The following is a 14,913-nucleotide window of genomic DNA, read 5'->3' as shown; positions in this document are numbered from 1 at the left end:
ATCATATTCCCCTCGAGCAGAAAAATGTAGAGAACCATCGCACGGGAGATCCCAGGGGAAAAAGTGGGAGACGGTTTACTAAATTTCAGGCTGAAGCCACGGAGACCCCAGACACCCTGTGTGCGGCAGGCACCTCTCCCGTGCACCGAGCTTGCAAGGTCACCAAGCATCCCCAACACGAAAACAAGCAGGCTATGAAGTTCAACAAGAAAGCCTGCAAAGAAAAACCCAACAGGAACCTGAGGAGCCCCCTCTTGTGCTGTCAGACTACACCATTCATAACTGCATCCATCTCCTCCCTCTGCCTGGCCTCTGCCATCCTGCCCAGGTCTCCCTCTCCCACACTCCTTACATTTCCAACATGATTTTCCAAGCTAAATGAACTTCACATCTCATGCTCCACTGCGAACATGCTTACCCTTTTTGGAGGTCAAAACCTTACTAAGAATCCCATTAAATCCCTGGCTTTCCCTGTAGACACAGGCACAGTTTCAAGGAATTCACATATGTCCTGGGTCTCCTGAGGGTATAAAACTTCTGTCCCAGTGGCTGCCTCCTTCCTTGTCCTTTCTGCATTGAATCTGAGAAACCCTTGGCAGCCTAGCTCTATTTGTAAGAATTATGTAACTACAACAAATTTCAAGAATCCATAAGGACGCCTTTGGAAGGGTTGGCCCATCCACCCCACTGACAGCAAAATTCTAAGAGGAGAGCGTCTCAGGTAGACTCAAGAGGTCCGGCCAGTCTGACACAGAGCAGCCCTGAAGGGCAGCCCCCACTCCCAGATGAAGATCCCCGCTCTCGGTGACTGCCCTCGCACATGGGCCAATGTGACTTTGTGGGGACCGCTGAGACTCAGTCTGTTACAACTGGCATCAGTTGCCATAGGCAAGTCATCACAAGAACCTGACCTTGGTAAGCACATTTTACACTTGAGTGCTGTTCATCCGGGTGACACCAAGCGGGGAGCGGGGAGGCAGGAAGACAGACAGAGACACTGCCAGAGCATGCTGCCAGGCACTGCCCCCACCCACAGGCTGCAGGAGCTGCCGCGCCCACACAGAGGGACTGGGCCCACAAAGCCAAATTTTTGAGCTGCTGCTGAGAATCCCATAAAAAGCAGTGCTATTTCTAACCTCCCGCACCATGGAAAAATACACACTCCACCAAGCAACCCAAAATCTCTGAAAGGTTTATTTTTATACTCGTCCCCACGCCCCCCCACCCATACTTCCCCCACAAAAATTTTAGGTGGAAAATTTGCTAGCTTTTTCGCAGTTTGACACTCCTGTGCTAGGCCTCCGCTGATGTGGCTACTAGCATGTTTGAACTTAAAGCGAAAAGTAAAGGAGTTTTTCTAATACAACTCTGAGTGTCTACTTAATAAGAAAACAATATAGTCCAATAACAGAAGGACAGAATCCAACAAACAGGCAAAGAAAACTTGCCCAGCATCCAGCCATAGACAGAAATGACACCGGTCACAAGTTTCTCCTCCCCGCCTCTGAAAGGGGTGTTCTACCTGCTGCCCTCCCCTGTGCGCTGCTGTGCTTCCCAGATTCAAACATGGCACAGAGCATCCCTGATGCCCTTGCTGACTTTCAACTTTTCATAGTGCACTCTTGACCTTGAAGTTGAAGAATGAGGGAAAGCAGTGAGATGGAGCTCAGATCCGAGTCCCCCGATGCAGTGTAGACATGGGCCGGCAGGAGGGAGGGTAAATAGGCCTGGAGAACCCTTCTTGTTGGCTCTCAGAAGCCAAGGGGGACCCTAAAACTAGTCTCCCTAGGATCTACCCCACCCACTGGGAACCTTGGCATTACTTCCCTGGGGACAACCTGGAAGGTGAGAGGCACCAGCTCCTCACACGGATGGCACATCTCAGTCCAGCCTCTGAATGCTCTCAGCCTCACTATAAGGCACAGTCTAAATCCTCCTTCAACGCTGGGAACCCCCGGCAGAACACAGTCATTCTTACCACAGCTCAGGATGTGTCTGTTTGATCGCACTGTCATGGTTTAATCTATTGAATTGTACACTACCAAGGATATATCCGGAGAAAATAAGCATTACCTTATGTACCACTGTGGACCTCAGGGACCTACACTCAAAGGTGGCACTTCTCCCAGCACACTGATCCTCTCTGATTTACCTTAAAAGTTTAAATTTAATGCAAATACAGGAAATCCAGCTCAGGGGTGCATTATCTATATCTAAGGTTATTTTTTTATTCTTTTTTTTTTTTTTATTGATTTCAGGGAGGAAGGGAGAGGGAGAGAGAGATAGAAACATCAGTGATGACAGAGAATCATTGATCGGCTGCCTCCTGCATGTCCCGCAGTAGGGATTAAGCCTTCAACCTGGGCATGTGCCCAGACCAGGAATCAAACCGTGACCTCCTAGTTCATAGGTTGACACTCAACCACTGAGCCATGCCAGCTGGGCCTAAGGTTATTTTTTAATTGCTGGAGCATCTCCCCACAGGGACCACAGGTCTCAGGCTGAAAGACTTTCAAATGGCTCCCTGGTCCTCACCATCCACTTCAGGTCCCTTAAGGACCTTGGGGGGAAAAACAAACCCTTTCTTATCTGGGCTGGGAGCCAACCAGTTCTAAGTCTGAGGTTTCATTCTCTCAAGAAGAGGACAAGAAATGGTGCAAAAGCTTGAATAATGATTTCTTCACCCACATTCAGCAGCTCTGTGCTCAACTGAGTCACAGCACCAGCACTCCACCACAAGTAACAGAGAGGTTATAAATTCCAGGGCAGTCAGCTCTAAGAACCTACTTTACACGTGCAAAAGTTCTTAAAACACCTCAGAATCCAAGTATGAGCTTGAAAATGACCTGAGCCCTCACCCATGTGCACAGTGTTTAGAGCATCAGCCCACGCACCAAAGGGCTCGATTCCTGATCAAGAGCACACACCTGGGTTGCAGGTTTGCAGGTTTGATCTCTGGAGCACGTGCTGGAAGCAACCAATTTATGTGTTTCTCTCTCTTCTCTCTCTCTCTCTCTCTCTCTCTCTCTCTCTCTCTCTCCCCCCCTCTCTCTCTCCCTCCCTCCCTCCTTCCCTCTCTCTCTCTCTCTCTCCCTCCCTCCCTCCTACCCTCTCTCCCTCCCTCCTTTCCCCTACCCCCTTCTAAAAATCAAGATATCCTCAGGTGAGAATTAATTAAAAAGAAAGAAAGAAAGAAAATGACCTGAGAAGCGCAAAGCGGCGTGCAGTTCTGTAGACAGGATCTGTTCTCTAACTGCTCTGAAGTTCAGAGGAGCATTGTAGCTTTGTATTTAAAATCCATATACAGTAATGTAGCTAAAAAAAAAAAAAGTTTTCCATTACCAATTTTGAAAGTTGCTTAAAATAGCTGACAGAGGCAGTAACCCCATATATGGGGGAAATCAGGTACTTATGTAATTTGCAAGAATTATTTCTACTTTTGTTGAAATTTTGTAAATCAAGCTGTGCAGTCCTTAGGGGTATAATCCAGTGGTGTATTCAGTTACTCAGTAAAATTCTACTTGTTTTAGTGTTTGGTGGGTGGAGTCCAAGAGGACTGCATCTGAGATGATATCTCTGAGCCCAGGTAAAAATGAGAGGCCACCTCCACTTTAGGTTGGTGGTGGGTGTGCCAAGTTATGGAAGAGAAAGAGCCCAGCTCATCAACACTCAGCTCATCAACACTCACCAAGCCAGGGAAGATAAGAGATTCCCAAACATCACGCTGGCCTGTCAAGTAATCAGGAAGCACACGAATGGGAAGTATTTCATCAGTCACTAAGCATCTGTGAGGCGAGCGGCCCGAATGGGCCGTAAAAGCCTACCACCCACCCTGTGAGAGCCCACTGAATGGGCTTCAAGCCTTCAGATATCTGGTGGGGAAATCCACTCAGGAGAGAAACACGTGAACTGCACACACGCAGCGACGCAGAGGAACTGCACCCAACACTGACTAAGAGTGTGGTTTGTTACACGCCGTGTGCTTCTGAGCACCTGCAATTTTAGGAAGGTTCCAAACTGGGAAGACTCCATTTAAATTCAAGTTTCCGTGTGCCTCAATGAGGAAGCACATTAAATCCCTCCTGGTTCGCCCATTGCCTCATCTATTTCCAACAGCAACCACAAGTAAAAAGGCTAAATGAGCCTCCAGGAGTGATCTTCATTTAATTCATTTCATTTGACAGAAGCTGTATTGAACTCCTCCTATGTACCAGCAAGTGTTTTGGGCCCTAGAAAAAAAGAAATGTGAGTGTGTGTGAGTGTGTGTGTGTGTGTGTGTGTGTGTGTGTGTGTGTGTGTGTGTGGCGGAGCGGGGGGAGTCTTGACCTTACAAAGCTTACATTCTAGTAAGGGATTTAGCATAAACAGTGAGTTACACCTGGCACATTAAAAATTTAGGAAAAAGTTACGCCTTATATTTTAGAGACTTTCTTACTTTCCTGAAGGCTCTCAATATTTCTCCATTTGAGGCTCCCACAGCCTGGTAATTGGGCAGAACAGGAATCACTAAAATCCCTTAAGAGTTGAGAAAAACAGAGGCACAAAGCTGTGAAGAGGCACGCCTCAGGGGAAAAGCTGGCGGCAGGCAGGCTGGGGGGAGGGGGGTGTAGGATGCGCCTGGCACCCTCCTGGCACCCTCCCGACTGTCCCGCACTGGGGCTGGCTCCGGTGCAGGCATTGAGTCTGAGGATATCCAGACAGAACCAAAACGCATAGGGGTTATCTAAGCTTCTAGTTCCAGAAACCCCAACGCCCAGCTACTTACACCCCACCCTCCAAAAAGACATTAAACCAAATGCAGCAAATTAGGAGGTCAACCCCCACTTCACTGTACAGACCATGTGTACTCCCGATACAAAGAAAAACCTGCTCACTTGATGTCACAAAGCTGAGAGAAAGGAACTGACGTTTATTTAGTGTGTGTTCTATGCCAAGTGCTGTATTAAGCAGGGTGGCTCACTTATTTCTCATGGCAACCGTATTATTATCCCATTTATGAAGTAAGAAACCAAGCAAAACAAAAAATTTAGAATGAGAAATAAAGAATCCCTTGTGTCTGGGCATTACATGCTCAGGCTCGGCAAAATAGTAAAATTATTTTTCTTCAGGTATTTTAGTAACTCTAGAAATATTTTATATATATTCCGGCCCACTTGTGAATATGCTTGTGCATTTAATCGTATTTAATCTGATATCACGCCACTTTCCTCCTATCAGAAAAAAAACTGCTAGTAGTTTTTACACCTAGAAGTTGGTGCACCTTTCTTGAGAAGAACACCATCTCAAGGGTTGGTGCTGTGACCAGCTCCGCTTCACAAACACGATCAAAAAGAAGAGTGTGGCCCTGGCCCTTGTGGCTCGGTTGGTTGAGCAGCATCCCATGCACCAAGAGGTCACCGCTGGATTCCTGGTCAGGGCACATGCCTTTGCTGAGGGCTCCATCCCCAGTAGGGCACGTGCAGGAGGCAGCCAATCGATGGTTTTTCTCTCTCCCTCTCCCTCCCCTCTTTCTCTCTAAAAATCAATTTAAAATTTTGTTTTAAAAAAGAAGAGTCTTAAGTTCTACTCACCTTTTAAGCTGTATGAAAACGGATGTCAGTTCTTGGTCTTATAAGCAGGTGATGTTACAAATGTAGAACTTGAACTAAAAGGAAAAATAAAGAATTTCAGTGAACGATTCCTTGGTTTCACTTTGTACATCCCCTTCCCCAAGTTCCAAAAAATATGTGAGGACTGTCACAATTACCGTAAAGGCACAAATACAAAAATGAATAAATTAAGAATACAAAAATAAGCATCAGATATTAAAGAAAAGGAAGAGGGAACTTGAATTAAAAACCTGGGGTAAGAGATGTGACTGAAGTGGGAACAAAATCTCCCTGTCAGCTCTCCAGCAGCCACAGGGGCACCGAGTTCTCATCTTCCAATCAAAGGATCCACACTTGTTCTTCTGAACACACAGGCCTTTTCTTCAATGAGGGGCCACAAACAAATAATGGAAGATGTCCTAATTGGATTTGGGGGGAGGAGGGTTAAATCATAAGCATGCTATCTGTGGCTGTGAAAAGACCATTCTCTTTCTTAACAATCCAAATTATCTTGCAACCACACCGATCCACCGATCCTTCATGGTAAAGGAAGGCAGGTCCAGCCTCGGACCTTCTCCTCCCATGAAATGCATGTTTAATTTTGTGAGAGCAGCGCCGACCCCTGCTTAGTGAAGACCTAGCTGGGGTGATAACATCTGTGGTTCTATCTACAAGGCTGTCTTTACACCTGCCCTACCCTCTGTTGGTAGAATGTCCTCCATTTAGTGCTCCAGACTCTATCCACTTCCAGGTCACACATGTCACCAGCATCCTCATCCCAACTTGATGAGTAGACTCTGTGAGCACTAAGCCGTTCCAGGTCACATCAGGTGACCCCCTCACGCCTTACAAAGCCGTTTCAGGTAAACTCAGTCAGCTCTGCCTCAGATACCACGAGCACCTCTCAGCCCCCAGCCTGCCAATGAGTAGGATTACACTCCTGTCCAAGGTTGAATAAGCCACCATCTGTCCAGCTTGTGTGCTGCAGTGTACTCTCCAGGAGACTTGTCCCTCAAAGCGTGCTCCTGCCATATGCCACTCCTGAGTGATCAGCCAATGCTAAGACATCCAGATTTTAAAAATGACTATGTCTAGCCAGAGGATACTGTGAGATTCCTGTGGCGGTCCACCCCAAACACCTTGCTATTTCTGTGTAACTCCTTCCTATCAATATTGTGAACCTACAGACATTATTTTCTCCTCCTGTTTTCTAACCACTGAGGGAAGAAAACAATCCACTTCTGATTTGCCAGATAACAGATTTCATTTCTCAACGGGGAGTGTGCTTTCATCAGTCTTCCTGGCATTTAAATTATGCTCAGATTTCTTGGGAACACAAATCAGTGGAACAACCAGAAATGTACTGTGGTGGGCAGAATTCTAAGGTGACCCCCAACAGATCACTCCTTTGTATAATTCCCTCCACCTGAGTGCAGGCAGAATTTGTGACTTGCTTCTAACCAGCAGAATATGGCAAAAATAATGGGATTTCACTCCCTTCATCCGGTTATGCTATTTAAGACTCCACCTCAGCAGACTAGACAGTAAGACTCACTTTCTGGAGTTAGAGAAGTGAGCTGCCATGTCATGACAGGGCTTGGGAGGGAGCCACATAGCAAGGATCTGAGAGCAAGCCCCCAGCTGACAGCCTGCAAGAAAACAGGGACATCAATTCTACACCTACAAGAAAATGGGTTCTGCTAGCAACTTGAATGAGCCTAGAAGTGGATTCTTCCCCAGTCACACCTCCAGATGAGAACACAGCTGGGCCAACACCTTGACTGCAGCCTTCTGAGATCCTGAGCAGAGAACCAACTAAGCCATACCCAGACTCCCAACTCATGGAAACTGTGAGATAATATATGGGTGTTGGTTTAAGCTATAAGTGTATGGTAATTTTTTACATAGCAAATAATTGAGTAATTTATTAAATATGGGGATATATAACATATATGTGTATTAAATGCGTACATAATTGTACATGAGAACAGCCCTCTCTACCGGCCTCATCCATCCATAAATAGAATTTCATTTATCCTCCTTGAGTATGAGCAACTTGTGGGCAAGAATTACATCACCATCTCCGTGGCATCCCCAAGATTTTGCAGAGTACGTGGCAAGTGGGAGGTCCTTAACATTTTTTTAATGAAGCCAAATTAAAAGACTTACGATTTGTCGATCTCTAGTTACTACAATTAGGCCAAAGCAACAGAATTCATACAAGCCCTCCGGGCAGAGCTTAGAACCTCAAAATTAATTTCAAAACAGGTGGAAGTCACTTAGCCTCATGCTCTATCCCAAATGACAACACACAGTTTTCCAGTACCGGTTATTTCCCTTTACCTGTGAATCTCAGTCAGTGCTTAGAAATGTTGTTCCCTAGTGTTTTTGTTTTTGTTTTTGTTTTGGCTTTTGCCAAAAATCCTTGCCACTTCTCTGGCATTCTGCTATCTCACAGCTGAAGGTTAAAAACAAAAAAATTCCCTAAGAAATTTTTCAAAGTAAGAATTTGTGACTCGTTCTTAATTTTTTCATTCATATCAATAATTCATTCCCAATCAAAATGGAAACACCTGAACAGGTCAAATAACCCAGTTCTAATTCTAAAACAAACGTTAATCCAACTTCCTGACAACCGACTTCAAAAGTCCTTTAAGATTTTTCTATTTTTAAACTGATGATTTTTAATTCTTTTAAGCAAGATTTTATTTAATCTCTGTTTAAAGTTGAATGCATAAATATACTGTTTCTGTTATCCTTAAGAGATAAATGATGGTTTATTTCAAAGAAGATGGTGACTAAAGTTGTATTTATTTTAGATTTTGAAAGACATGATTTATTAAAAGGGATATTTTTAAATATTCAAATCAGTTAAATTACTTAAGAGAGTTCAAAATAAACGCTTCATTCATTACAGAAACCTATCATGCTCTCCTGAAACCTATATTCAAGATCTTATTATATATTCCTACTCCCGCATAAATCACTCAGTAAACCTGAACATCATCTCCACGGTTTATCCATCCCCTGGTGCTCAGTCTATCAGGCAGCAGTTCTCAAACTCAAGCCAAGAAAAACTTTAAAAACACCAGTCCCATGACATACGAGGCAGAGAATTTCAATAAACTCGCCTCTTCTTCCCAGCATAATTTTAACTCTCTTGAGCCCATGTCTATGTGTGAAAATGGCCAGTGACCCACAGCAGGGACCTGGAGGGTCACTGAGACCCCTCCCCGTGCAGAGAAAGAAACAGGCCCGGAAGATGGACCCGACCCAGTTCCCTTCACCCTCAGTTCTAGTAAGTGCCTGCCCTTTCCATACTCTCACAAAACACAGCTCTTCACAAAGCCCGGTGCTTCAAGAAGAAGAAGGCTGAGTGTTAACGCTGTGCCCCCACAAACGAAAGCAAGCCTTCAGAAGAACCAACTGTCCACTTGGGAGGAAGGCACTGAAGAGCATGAACAAGCACAGGCGCCCCCAGAGGTGCTGGCGGAGGTCCTCGCACACCCTGCTGCGCGAAGCATTTGGGGAATCGACACGAGGCTTTCCAAAGTGATAAAGCTGGTCCTGTGGGCGACCTCACCAACCCCAAGCCGTCTCCTCACGGCCACGTTCCTGACACACTTGCACTGCAGGTTCAGTGGCTGCAGTTTGGGAACCAGGAGCTGGTGAGAGGCCGAGCAGGAAGAGGCGGAGTGCGGGTATTCCCGAAAAGTAACACGCAACCAGGACCTGCCTCCACCAAGAAGGGGATATGTGAATGGCGGATACTGGGAAATCACAAAGGAAGTGAGGCACGTTTGTTCTCGATCTTCAGAACGTCCTCACTTCCTCTTTAGGGTAAAGGAAGACGCGTGTTCCGCACAAAGGTTACGAGAGAGACCTGGCCACGTGCTTCCTTCCTTTCTCTGACAGGACTGGCCCCCGCTGGGGGCTGGGTCCCGTGAAGTGCAGCCATTGAAAACACCATGACCTCTGGAGACAAGAGGCGAGAACCACTTCGCGGACATTTATAAACTGGGACAGGGGAAAGCACAAATGGAGGAAGTGTACTTAATGCTACAGAAAGAGATTAAGGAAAACAGAACACGCAGGTCTCCTTCCAGAACCATTTTCTGCTTTACAGCGTTTTTCAGAAATGTTGTGGTGTTCCTTAACAGTGGACCCACATGCAGAAACACACATGCATGGATTTTTGTGTCTTGTATTGTTGGCTCTTTTTTCCTTTTTGTTAATCCTCACCCAAGGCTATTTTTCCATTGATTTTTGGAGAGTGGAAGGGAGGAGGAGAGACAGAGAAACATTGATGTGGGAGAGACACATCGATTGGTTGCCTCCCACACGTACCAGGAATCAAGCCTGCAACCCAGGTACGTGCCCTTGACCAGAATCAAACCTGGGACCCTTCAGTCCTCGGGCCGATGCTCTATCCACTGAGCCAAACCGGCCCTGTCAGGTTTGGCTAGGGCTGTCAGGTACATTTTCAAGACACAAAATGCATGTGTGCATTCATTCAACCCATAAATGCCAAAGCTGACTTGTTTCAGAGTAAATTAATGCCAAGAAATACTGACCACAGGTGTGTCTTTGTGGCCCAAGGATCTGCTTCCTCACCAGCTGAGACTGGCTGAGGGGCCCACAGGGAGCACTGCCAGCAGGCTCCCTGCAGAGCCCAGCAGGAGATGCAAACCACCGGCGCCAGGTGGCCACATGCAGGGTCCGGCCATCGGGCCGCGACCATGGGCTTGACAAGTTGTTTCTGAACAAAGCATCAGAAACCATTTCTTGGTGCCTTTCAAACACTGAGGGATGCACACAAACAGGGGGCTCTGAGCAACTCCCAGCAGGCACTAAGCCGGAGGGAAGGAAGGAGAGGGCCCCGAAGCCAGATGTTGTCTATCGGCTGTCTGGCTTACTTCCCAAAATAGAAGGGAAGGACCTCTTCAAAGCAGATGCATTCTGTTTCCTGGTAGAAATAAAGCATGGCGACAGCCACACCCACAAATCATCTCTTCTGGAGCACAGAGAACCGGCCCTGGGCCTTTCCTGGGGTACAGTGCAAGGGATCGGCCTCTTCAAAGACCTGGCCCCCAAAAGCTCCTTGGGGGGCACATCTAATGGATGAAGGCAGTCCAGATGGACTCACACACACATCCTCTTGGCCAGCACAGGACAGAAACAGCCACCGAGGTCTGAGCTGACAAGACAGCAGGGCAGGGCGGCCAACCGACTTTCAGAGAGAAGTCCCCATGCCAGGGCCCTTCGTGCCCGGCCTCGCCCTTCAAACAAGAAACTTTTTCAGTCAGAGCAAAAACAGTCCGTCTGCCTAAAGCTTAACAACAGGCAGGTTTCCTGTCTTCCTTGCTGGTTTGCACTGAGTTCTTCATGCTGCAAAGTCCTGCAGTTCCATCTCCCAAGCTTAATAAAGGCCAGAACCACCTATGAGGAAACTAGGACAAGGCCACCCTCAGACGACACTGTACTGCAACCAGCACCACAGCCAGTGTGCGGCCCGGGCACAAGGGCACGCATGCGCATAAACACACATGCTCAGGGGGCATGACAAACCTTAAGATGGGATGCCTCAGGATCTTAAAGGGAGAAGCAGATGTTTCATAGCATAAGACGCGGGGGGGGGGGGGGGGGGGGGGGGAAGAGATAGTTTTTAACAAAGCTGGAAAGAGCACGTTAAGGAAATAACAAAAAATGGGGGATGATTTATTTTAAGTGATATTCAAGTCCAACAGTGACCAATCTCCTAGCTTTTTCCAAACTCAAGGAAAGAAAGACAAGACTAACACCTTCACAAAAGATTACAAAGTGCTTAAAAGAGATGAAAATCTTGACAATTTTTCTAAGACATCAAGATCCTTTTTCATTCCTTCAGAAGCAGTACTGTCTTGTTTCCCAGGCATCATGGAAGGAGTTCTCAGGGTCAAATTATACTCTAAAAAAAGCATACTAGCACACGTCCAAATGAAGATGTTACCGTATCTGTATGAGCCAAAACGGGAATCCAATACTCAGTCACTGTGGCAGGAAGTCCATGAGCACAACTGGGCCACTGAAAGGTAGAGCCACAGACACAGCCTGCCCTGGGTTCAAGTCCAGATCCACCACTTACTGCCTACAAGACCTCAGGCAAATCACATCAACTCCGAACTCAGCAGCTAACAAATGAAGATAAGAGGAGCCACAGCGGCAGGCCACCCTTCGGGTCTTTTCCATGAACACTCCACAGGCAGAGATGAACATGGACGCTGTGGAACCACACTGGCAGATGAGAGTCCTGACCCCCAAAGACTGGCGCAGCGGGAGGCTACAGCCAGGACTTTTCAGGCGCCACAGCAGACTCAGTCCCAGGCTGGCAAAGCAGCAATGTTTTTGAAGACCCATTATGTCCCAAGTTTTCTACCACATACTATCAGAAAATACAAAGGACTAAAGTTATTGCTATGAAAACCCAAAATTTAATATGGGAAACAGGGCAAACCTCAATAAGTCTGTGCTGTTAGAAAAAAAATGTCAAGATTGGTTTTCATAAGCCAAAGAAGAAAATTATCAATATTTTATTGACCTTTATTAATATTTAACATTAAATATAGACCCAACTCTCCATTTCTGTAAGAACTTTCAGGAGAGTTGTTTCTACGTGCTGAATCCCTAGTACTGTGGTGGAGTGAATGCTAAATGCCAGGAAGAGACCAGAAAAGTCACCGTGTCACGTAAGGTGGAAAGGAGAAACCAAAGTAGGTCAAAATGCACACTCAAACTCATTCATCCATGCAAACCACTGGCAGGATGTTATGTGTGCCCACTAAGTGCCAGATATGATCTGGGGGTACATCAGCAAGCACAATAAGGGTGGACAGTCAAACAATAAACCTACTCAACAGGTAAATGAAGCAATTTGCTCAGAAGTGCTAAGTGCCGTGTAGAAAGGCGAGAATAGAGCAGGGCAGGGGATAGACAGTGCAGGGTCGAGGGAAGCTGAGCTGGAGAAGGCTCCCTGAGGAGGTGGTATCTGTGCCACGGCTGGAAGGAGGCAAAGGGATGGACACATGGGTATGTGAGGAACAGCGTTCCAGGGAGAAGTCCAGGAACAGGAAGCAGGGTGGCTGGACTGAGTGAATGAAATGACGTAAGGCAGGCCACAGGGAACGCATGGGCTTTTAGGCAATGGTAAGGACTTGGCTTTTACTCAAGAGAAATGAGAAGCTATTAAGAGAGTCATGCATTCATTCAATAAGGATTTACCAGCCCTAGCTGGTTTGGCTCAGTGGGTAGAGCATCAGCCTGCAGACTGAAGAGTCCCGGGTTCGATTCAGGTCAAGGGCACATGCCAGGGTTGCGGGCTCAATCCCTAGTACGGGACATGTAGGAGGCAATCAATCAATGATTCTCATCATTGATGTTTCTCTCTCTCCCTTCCTCTCTGAAATCAATAAAAATATACTTTAAAAATATATTTACCAGATGCTAAATATGCCAAGCCAGATGCTAAAGACACAGGAAGAGGAAGGAGGTTGAGAAGAGGCAAAAACTAGACTCTTCAACCTTCAAGAGTAGCTAAGTAATCAAGAAAACATGCCAAGCCTCAGGTGGGAACCTGGAAATGAGCATTCTATGGTCTCAAAGGATGCCTCTCCATGCTTTACTTACACATAGATATTGAATGTTTACCACGATTATGCCAAAGATACAGACGATCCTAAAGTTGTCTAAATCAGCAGTGAAAAATCAAAGCAAGTTTAAAATACCCCTGGCAGGTGTGGTTCTTTTGGTTAGAGCTTCATCCTGTACACCAAGAGGGGGTGGGTTCAATTCCCAGTCAGGATACATACCCAGATGTGGATTTGATCCCTGTCGGGTCATGTGTGGAGGCAACCAATCAATGTTTCTCTCTCACCTCTCTCTCTCTCTCTCTCTCTCTCTCTCTCTCTCTCTCTCTCTCTCTCAAATCAATTTTAAAAATTAAGTTCAAAATCATTTTAGTTTTGACTGTACCTCACTGGATTCTAAATATTTAAATCTATCAATGGCATTATGATAGCTCTATGGTAACAAAAATGGCTGGAAAATCATAACACTTTATTTCCCAACATTTCTGAGTGGCAAAATGTTTACTATTCATTAATATGTAGGCTACATATTTGTCATTTGGTAAACTGACCCAGTAAAATTAAATTACATGAACTATATCTCTTACCACTTTCTCTGTAACTCCCCATAATACTAATCATTTTGTATTTTCAAACATTTTTAATGCAATGCATACCCACATACATATATATAAAAGTACATGTATGCACATATAGCTTTATATACACATATACACATATTAAATATCTATATGTACATATACATATCACATGTAAAACATTTTTAAAGCTTCTAAAAACAATCTTAGCCTTCCTATGTGAACTATAATCTATCTTCTCTTCTATTGCAAATCACTTTTAAGTGCTGGTTGTGACCTACTAAGATGACTTCATGGACCACCAAAGAGTTGTTACCTGCAGTTCTAAAACACTGGTCTAGGCACTTAAGTAATTAGCAACTGCTAATGAATGATTAACTGCACAACATCGGCTGTCTCCCCCTTTGTCCACCGTTCCCCCCAGCCTGTAGAACAGAGCAAACCCTACTAGTGAAGCCCTCGGGAGTCCTGAAGGACGATCCTTCCCAGCACAGCCCTCAAGCCTCGTGGATGAACCAGAAAGCAGAAAGGAGCCAGCTGTTCTCTGCCGCAGCGAAACGGAACTCACTCCGTCTGCACTATCCATGCATCAACTTTTCTAACAAGAGCCCGCGATCCAGTCCTCGGAAGTAACTTAATGAAAACGTTCTACTGCTCACGGATTTTGCCTTTGGCTTTCACGGCTTCGGTAAACTTGTGAGGGGTCATTAAACTAGGCCCAGTGTAAGCACTGCTTTACGCTCTCGGGCAGGACAGATTCAGACTCGGCAGGTCTGCGGTGAGCCCCAAGACTCTGCATTTCCAACAAGCTCCCACGGGGTGACAATGTCGTAGTCCAGTAACAACGCACAAGACAGCCCTCGGTGGTTTATGGGTCAAGGTTCCCCTTCTTAGGCTCCCCCGTGTGTTCAGATACCGCGCAGGCCCCTCGGCAGAGAGCACCGGGAAAGCAGGTGTTTAGGTGACAGCATGTTCATGTGGGCTTCAGCGATGGCCGCCCAGCAGTGATGGCGATGGCAAGGGCCATCTGGGAAGAGTAGAGGACAGCGCCCACGGGAGGGAGTCAAGTAACTCAGAAAGGAAACGGACTTGGAAAGCAGGGCAAGGCCGGGTGCAGGACCTACA

General features: G+C 46.2%; 1 protein-coding gene across 1 annotated transcript in view; it reads right to left on the bottom strand.

The window, feature by feature from the left end:
• Positions 1-14,913, bottom strand: part of LDLRAD4 (low density lipoprotein receptor class A domain containing 4) — a 329,032-nt gene that overhangs the window by 269,881 nt on the left and 44,238 nt on the right. The window contains exon 2 of the mRNA XM_054724317.1: positions 5,571-5,644. The gene's annotated coding sequence lies outside the window, so the exon portion shown is untranslated. The remainder of the gene's footprint in view (positions 1-5,570; positions 5,645-14,913) is intronic.

The sequence above is a fragment of the Eptesicus fuscus genome, chromosome 12 (genome assembly GCF_027574615.1).
Source record: "Eptesicus fuscus isolate TK198812 chromosome 12, DD_ASM_mEF_20220401, whole genome shotgun sequence".
In the NCBI taxonomy this organism is placed as follows: Eukaryota; Metazoa; Chordata; class Mammalia; order Chiroptera; family Vespertilionidae; genus Eptesicus; species Eptesicus fuscus.
Note: the sequence above shows the minus strand (reverse complement) of the source record. Positions and strands in the feature narration are given on the sequence as shown.